Genomic DNA, 8669 nt, shown 5'->3' on the forward strand with positions numbered 1-8669 from the left:
GTATATCAGAGAACTGAATTGTGACATAAAAAGACCTAGATTTTTTTTTTTGCCCCTGACAGTCAGTGGAATGAAAAGGGAGAAAGAAACTATAGTGGATATTCAATTCAGAATGCCAGCCCTAACTTTAGGTGTCCAGAAATGGGATGGGCCAAAGCAGTCTATCCTGAGCTGAATTTCCTGGATGGTTCACTGTGACCCCAGGTCATCTTTCCCAAGAGAAAACTGGGAAACTCTGGTATTAAACTGTGGCCTTGAATCTCCAAAGATCCTGATAGGGATCTTAGAAACTATAGAAAGCCTCCAAAAGACTTGAATCTCAAAGTGGTCTGGACCCATGACAACCTAGAGCCAGAGCAAGGATCTAGAAACAGCACCAACCCAAAACCGCCATGCTGGCAGAGGCTGTGAGCCCTGGGCAGGTGGAGGGAAAATCTGATCCACAACACTATGTTCTCAGTGTAATTCAGTTCAACTGTTGGTGCCCCTGCCGGCTCACACCAGTGCACTTTGAAAGACAGATTGCCCTCTTGCTATTGTAATGTCAGCTCTGCTTTGAACCAAGAAAAAAACAACATATTCAAGTTTAGAATTCGATGACTTTGAAAGGCAGGGGAAGACAATAAGCTCACACTTAAGATGAGGTTTTTTTTTTTACTTCACTTAGCCAAATGTAGTGGTTTAAGCCAAAAATAATGGTTTTCTGAATTTGGAAAAAGCCCCTACTTGAGTCATTCACAGAGAAACAGTCTTCCCTGCAAATTTAATATGTGTGGACTTGCAATACCTACCCATGATGACAATCTTCTGCCTTTATGAAACACAACTCCATTGGAATTCCCCTCTGATTGCACGTTCAAAACATACCTATAATCATTATACTAACAGCATTATCATTGATTTTTTTAAATTTAAAAAGCATTTGATCATCTGAAATACACACTATGGAAATAAATGTCATTTTAGCAATTCACAGAAGCTATAGTTTAATTTATACACGGGAACAAGGCCATGTATTGGGCATTAATTTTTATTTCAGAAAGTTACTTTATTTTCTGGTAGGTATTATGATTTTTATTGTAAATAAATTTTCTTGAATTATATTTTTGTATTTCCTCTAAAATGTATGTACAATTAAAGGTCAGTTTGGGTGGTTTAATTCTGTGATCTGTGTGTTTCATTTTTTAAAATATGCCAAGTCAAATAGATCAGTGATGATTCCAGCAGAAAGAGCTGGCACATTGAAAAGGGTAATTGAGGACTGTTGACTGAAAGGAATATTTACAAAGGGAAGGGCAGGGTTAAGGGAATCAACAAGGGATGGTGGAGGAGCCCTTGGAAGCTGTTACCACTCCCAGGCCTGAAGGGACAAGGGAGGAGCCGTGAAAGCTGTGTCCCACCCAACAGAAGCTATGGCCTTAAGTAGGGAAGCATAGCTGCTGCCGAACCACAGGGAGGGAGGGAAGGGACTACCTTCCTGGAAGATCTTGCTCTTCTGCCTGTTCCTCCCATTGGCCAAACCCAACTATAATCCAAAGAGTAAGGGGAACCTGGGTAATGCAGCCCATGAAGACCACAGTACAGGTAGAGAGTAGACTTAGAGGGGCAGATGAAGAATATCCAGCATAAGGAGATTAAAAATATGTTCTCCTTTTTAAAATTACACCAACAGCTCTGTGGTGACCTAAATAGGAAGGAAATCCAAAAAAAAAAAAGGGGGGGGATATATGTATAGCTGATTCACTGCTGTACAGCAGTAACTAACACAACATTGTAAAGCAACTGTACTCCAATAAAAATTTTTAAAAATAAAATAAAATTACACCAACACAAAAACTGAAAACACAGAATGGGCAGCCTTTCTTTCTGCCTTCTACTCCAAATAGATATCCTCTAGCAAGCTTGGGGAATAAGCATCAGCCCCATGTGTATGGAAAGGGGTAAAATACTATAGATTCCCTTACCAAAATATTTATCCTAGGCCCTGTTCCCTTAAGGCTCAGCATTTACATTTATCCAACCCTGGAGGCAGTTTGTATGATTGGAGGAGAGAAAGGAGATCGGACTGAAGCATCTTTCTGCTTTCCCTGCACACAGCAGTACAGAGTAATAGCTCTTCCTAAGCAGAAGAAAGGGTGATGTTAACGTATACTGGTCTAGCAATCAACCGAAACTTACTTTTAAGAAGGACCACAGGAGTGAGAAAAATCTAGAAAAATATCATTTAGTGCTGAGGGTAGGCCATATTCCCAAACTTAACATAAGCTGGGATGCATCTACACAGCTATTGTAGAGAAAGAGTATATATAGCAATTCAGCAATTCTGCATAGTTTAAAATGCTGGTAAAAATATCAAGAAAAAGCAAATTTTAACAAAATGGAAAAAGATTGGACAAAGCAAGGCTCCTAAGGCCCTCTGTCCATGTTGCCCTTACTGCTATCACAGGATTTGTCTTTACTCCCTCTTTAGTCTCCTCCCTTTATCCCTTTCTAGGGTGTCCTGCATTTTTTTTTTTTTACAACTTTATTGAAGTATAATTGCTTCACAATGGTGTGTTAGTTTCTGCTTTATAACGAAGTGAATCAGTTATACATATGCATATGTTCCCATATCTCTTCCCTCTTGCGTCTCCCTCCCTCACACCCTCCCTATCCCACCCCTCCAGGTGGTCACAAAGCACCGAGCTGATCTATCTGTGCTATGCAGCTGCTTCCCACTAGCTATCTACCTTACGTTTTGTAGTGTATATATGTCCATGCCTCTCTCGCTTTGTCACAGCTTACCCTTCCCAGTCCCCGTATCCTCAAGTCCATTCTCAAGTAGGTCTGTGTCTTTATTCCTGTTTTACCCCTAGGTTCTTCATGACATTTTTTTTCTTAAATTCCATATATATGTGTTAGCATACGGTATTTATCTTTCTCTTTCTGACTTACTTCACTCTGTATCACAGACTCTAGGTCGATCCACCTCTTTACAAATAGCTCAATTTCTTTTCTTTTTATGGCTGAGTAATATTCCATTGTATATATGTGCCACATCTTCTTTATCCATTCATCCGATGATGGACACTTAGGTTGTTTCCATCTCTGGGCTATTGTAAATAGAGCTGCAATGAACATTCTGGTATATGACTCTTTTTGAATTATGGTTTTCTCAGTGTATATGCCCAGTAGTGGGATTGCTGAGTCATATGGTAGTTCTATTTTTAGTTTTTTAAGGAACCTCCATACTGTTCTCCATAGTGGCTGTACCAATTCACATTTCCACCAGCAGTGCAAGAGTGTTCCCTTTTCTCCACACCCTCTCCAGCATTTATTGTCTCTAGATTTTTTGATGATGGCCATTCTGACTGGTGTGAGATGATATCTCATTGTAGTTTTGATTTGCATTTCTCTAATGATTAATGATGTTGAGCATTCTTTCATGTGTTTGTTGGCAGTCTGTATATCTTCTTTGGAGAAATGTCTATTTAGGTCTTCTGCCCATTTTTAGATTGGGTTGTTTGCTTTTTTGTTATTGAGCTGCATGAGCTGCTTATAAATTTTGGAGATTAATCTTTTGTCAGTTGCTTCATTTGCAAATATTTTCTCCCATTCTGAGTGTTGTCTTTTGGTCTTGTTTATGGTTTCCTTTGCTGTGCAAATGCTTTGAAGTTTCATTAGGTCTGGGTCCTATCATCTTTGATGCCCACACTCAAACTTTCCCCTTTCAGCAAACTCTAGATTTATCCAGGGGATATTAAAGATGTGTGACACTGCCGGTGGTGTCTCAGACAAGTTATTTAACCTCTCTGACTTTCAGTTTCCTCATCTATAAAGATAATAAAATTATCTACCTCTGTAATTATTGTAATTATTTTGAGGATTAAATGAGTAAGTACATACAGGACATTCAGCACAGTGCCTGGACGCGGTAAATGCAAATAAGGTTAGGGATTAGTACTTTCTCAGTTGCCTGGTTCAGTGGCCCCTCTGACCTCTTCACACACGTCTGACTCAGATTGCTCATTCTTAGTGCCGGTCGTGGAGCTGGGGTCGTGGCATCTATTTATTAACTCTGGGCAACTGTCAGGAATGAAGATGATAATAAGTATGAGGGATGAGTTTGTATCTCAGAGAATGCAAGGAAACTTGGCACAATGGGACAGTGTAGAGGACCCAGAGTCCTAGGTAGAATGTAGAGTTCTAGGTGTAGAAGCACCCCAGACTTCTCTAGGCAAAACTTTCCTGCTTTCTTCAACTGTCCCTTATGTGACACCCTACCATTTTGGTGCCCTCTTCCAGATCTTATCCAAGTTACCAATGTCCGTCTAAATATGTTGGGCCAGAACTAAACATCAAGAAATAATTCTAAACCAGTCTTTCCAGGACTTAGTGCTGATGTGTCAGTTGCTGGCTTGATCTGGACATTATCTTTCCATTAATGTAACCTGAGATTACAAAGCTCTGTGAGCAACTGGGTTATACCTTTATATCGTTCAACAAATGAAGGAAGCACCAGCTTTCTACTTTATAGAGAAGACAAGTGGGCATGCAGGAGGGAAGTGAGTTGCTCACTAAGGACATCCTCATAAGATACCGTCATGATTATGGCTGTGGCGATGACCTTGCTGCCTGAGACCACACGGTCATTTGGTTTCTCATTAGCCATTAGCCTGTGAGTTCTTGGGTTGAATCTGTAGACTAGTGATGGGGAGCTTCGAACTTATCAGTCAAGCCTGGTCTGTTGTGTTAACAACTTGGACCTTGAGATGATGTGGACCTAGGTGCCAGTGCTGGACCCCAAAGAATAATTTTTTCCTTGAAAATGGCGCTCACTACTTTTAGTTATCAAATGATATTTTTGCTAGAATTAACTGACCAATGCTCACCTCAGCCCTAAGAGTGTGCCTGATCTGTCATGATAAATTAAACATTCAAAAGTTCAACAGCTGCACAATTAAACCTTTGAAGACATAGCTGAGATTATCTTTCAGCTCTTAAAAAACTCAACATGTCCACATTGTTAAGAGCTCAGAGGAACAAGCCAAAAGCCATACACCTTTAAAAACTCAACATTAACTTTTTATGCTTTTAAAAATGAATGTCCTCATGTTATTTGTAAAATAAAAGACACAATAACCAAAACATGCCAGGCTGAGTACTGTGGTGTACTACTCTTTGACCTGTAAAAATGAATCTTTCTGGTGTGAGTAGGTGTTCCGATAAAAGCAGAGCAAGCTTAACTATAAACTAGAGATCCTCGTTCTCTTTACTACCTATTATGGTGACTAGCGAGTCAGACACCCACTTCTGAGAGGAAACACTAGCTCAGATGTTCACATTTTCTTATGAAACGCCAGTTTGGAAAACTAAGGAAGGTGGGGAGAGTCAGATTCCTGTCTACCTTCTACGAATTTCTTCTGTGTTCTCAATTAAGTTATGGTGAACCACAGTGGCTGCAAAGAAATACTAAGCGAGCAAGCACAATTATCTTGTGTTATCAGTATTAAAACCTTTTAAAAATAATGTCTTGCCTTTAGTTTATCTTACTCGAGCATGTTAAAATGCTATTTAAATACTATTTAAAATGCTTCATAATAGGAATTTTGGATTAAGAGACAAAACACATGGGGAAAAAAACCCGATCACATTTTTTAAAATATAAATTTATTTATTTATTTTTGCTTGCGTTGGGTCTTCGTTGCTGCACGCGGGCTTTCTCTAGTTGCAGCAAGTGGGGGCTACTCTTCATTGCGGTGCACGGGCTTCTCATTGCGGTGGCTTCTCTTGTTGCAGAGCATGGGCTCTAGGCGCGTGGGCTCAGTAGTTGTGGCTCACAGGCTCTAGAGTGCAGGCTCAGTTGTTGTGGCGCACGGGCTTAGTTGCTCTGCAGCATGTGGGATCTTCCCAGACCAGGGATCGAACCTGTGTGCCCTGAGTTGGCAGGTGGATTCTTAACCACTGTGCCCCAGGAAAGTCCTTGATCACTGTTTTTTAAACCAACACCCCGAAAAGTTCATTAAGAATGGTGAAACTGGGATTGGAATACAGACATCTGATGGATGAGATCTTCCCTCTGCATGATGCGTCCCTACTCCTGAGGTCCCTCCCCCACCTCTCTGCCCTGCTGCTAACTCCAGCCACCCAGCCCACATACTGTGCCTGGTGCACACCAGCAGGCTCCCATTTCAGGGTCATTGCCCTGGCTGTTGTCTGTACCTGGAATAAATGCTCTTCCCCCAGTCAGCCACGGCTCACTTCTTCACTTCCTCACCTCCTTCAAAATGTTACTCTAGTGACGCCTTCTCAGTGAGGCCTTCACTGACCCCCTTCCTAAAATTCCACCCCCCACCTTACACACCCCTTTCCCTTTCCCACAGTCTATCATGTTCCAACGTGAGTGACCTTAAACATACCTCAAAGTTGACATATTTATAATATTCATGGTCTGTGCCCTTGCACTAGAATCTGAGGTCCAGGAGGGAGAGATTGTTGTCTGTTTTGTTTTGACATCTAATGTTACAGTATCTCACAGTGGTGGCCAGATGTCCCATACACTTGCAATTGTATCTTACAGATTTCAGGGTCTTCTTCTATTTTAAAAATTTACTCAGTATATTATTCTTTGGATATTTTGAAAATTATTCAATGCTATGTACTGAGTGTTTTATGTATATTCATTTAATCTTCAAAATGACGCAGTAAGGTAGTTATTGTCCCCATTTTTTCAGATGACAAAACAGATGTCAAAGTTAAGCAACTAATTCAAAATCACATAGCTTTAAAAAGAAAGTAAAAAAAAAAAATTAAACCATTTTCTGATCTCAAGCCCAGGGATCATTCTACTGATCCCACAGAAATGGAGATCTGTAACGGACCTCTATTTCTGACTATATTCCACTGGAATGAAAACTCCATGGGCCATGGACCTTGTCATTCTTTATCACCACAATATATGCAGTACCTAGGATACTGTCTGGTATGTTATATATATATATAAATGTACATGTACACACACATATTTGTTGAAAGAACTAAAGAGTGAATGAAAGGCTAATGTCGAGGACACAGTCTCTATTCATCTCTGAAAGACTCAAAATAGTTCATCTTCCTCCTCCTCTTTTTCTTCCCCTCCTCTCTGAACAACTCAATCCCAAGCCCATTAGGTGGGGCAGAGGAAGGTTGGCTTCTGCAGCTGGGGGATGTGTGAGCCTAAGCCGGGTCGTGGAGCCCACGCACGGAGGCTGGTGTGGAGTGTCAGAGCCCAGGCAGGGGGAGGATGCATCCACAAGGGGGTGGGGCGGTGTGGGATGCGGAGCCCTAGTGGACTGGGGAGAGCGTCCCCGCAGAAAGGCAGCCTGGCGTGGGGTATCAGATCCCCAAGGGGGTGAAGGGATTATCCACACAGGGAGAGTGAGGCAGTGTGGGGAGTCAGAGCCCAAGGGGGATGAGGAGGCTATCTATTGATACACAGGGGTGAACTGGTACAGGAGGACAGACCTGAGTGGGAGGCGAGGGCATCCTTGTAAAGGGATGGCCCCGGGACAGGGCTTAGGAGCCTGAGCAGAATGAGAAGGGCATACACCTGTAGGGGCAGCCTGGTGTGAGCTGCCAGAGCCCAAGCAGAGTGAGGATGGTGTCCACATGTGGAAGCTGGGAGCCCAGATTGGGGAGTGAGAGCTTGAGCCGAAGATAGAGGTGTAGGGAGGGGTGATGGCAGGGATAAGAGACTGGCTACTAACAGAGGGATTTATCAAACAAGCAAATACATTAAGGATAGTGGAAACCAGGCTTGTCACTGTTGGAGAAATATAAACAGAAAAGTTAGAATGAACTCCGTAGTGCTGGATTGGAATTAGGGGTATTGGTATTAACTCATATTTTTCAATATATAAAGATAAATATAGAACTAAATACATATGTAAGTGTGCGTGTGTTTTCTCTGTTTCGTCCACTGAGAGAAACTGGGATTCCTTGCCCTATAGCAATGAACACACCTAGCACATGGATCTTGATTTCTAAATGCCACTTTCCTCTAGAAGCAACCAGGGCTCCTTGGAGAAATGTCTGATTCCAGACCTGGGGCAGAGAAAGTGTGAGATGACCCAGGGACATCTTATTGTACAAGAAAAAGGGAAGCGCTCAAGGAGTGAGGGGCCATAAGAGGATACATATGTGGTTCCAAAGGAAAGAGAATGTCTTTGGAGACACACACCGAAGTATTCAGCAGGTGATGATGCATCACCTCTGAAACCTAATCTCAAATAATTTAAGGGAAAAAAGTTATGTGTACTGTACTTCCAATGTTTCTGTGAGCTTATAATTGTTTCAACATTTAAAAATTAAAAAATAAAACAGCAGGCACACTGTGCAAGAGGAAGAAAACAAAAAAATGACATATTTGTTGTACATAGGGAGACATTAACAAGGGTAAACTAAAATCAGAATCTAATTTCTATCACTCTGATTCATTTTTCCTCCTATATTCTGTTTTTGAACTGTGAGTAATTATCAATGAAATGAAAACAAGAACTAATACTAATGATACTGAATGTTAATGATAGCTGTCTTACTGGCTGGTGAATGCTGTGGTCCATAAAGCTGCTCTTTATAAGAGCTGTTATCTTAACCTTTCCAAGCTGTTCACCAACAAGTCAGGCTAAGCACTAGTATGATGCTAATGGTTT

Source organism: Hyperoodon ampullatus, assembly GCF_949752795.1.
Source record: "Hyperoodon ampullatus genome assembly, chromosome: 3".
In the NCBI taxonomy this organism is placed as follows: domain Eukaryota; kingdom Metazoa; phylum Chordata; class Mammalia; order Artiodactyla; family Ziphiidae; genus Hyperoodon; species Hyperoodon ampullatus.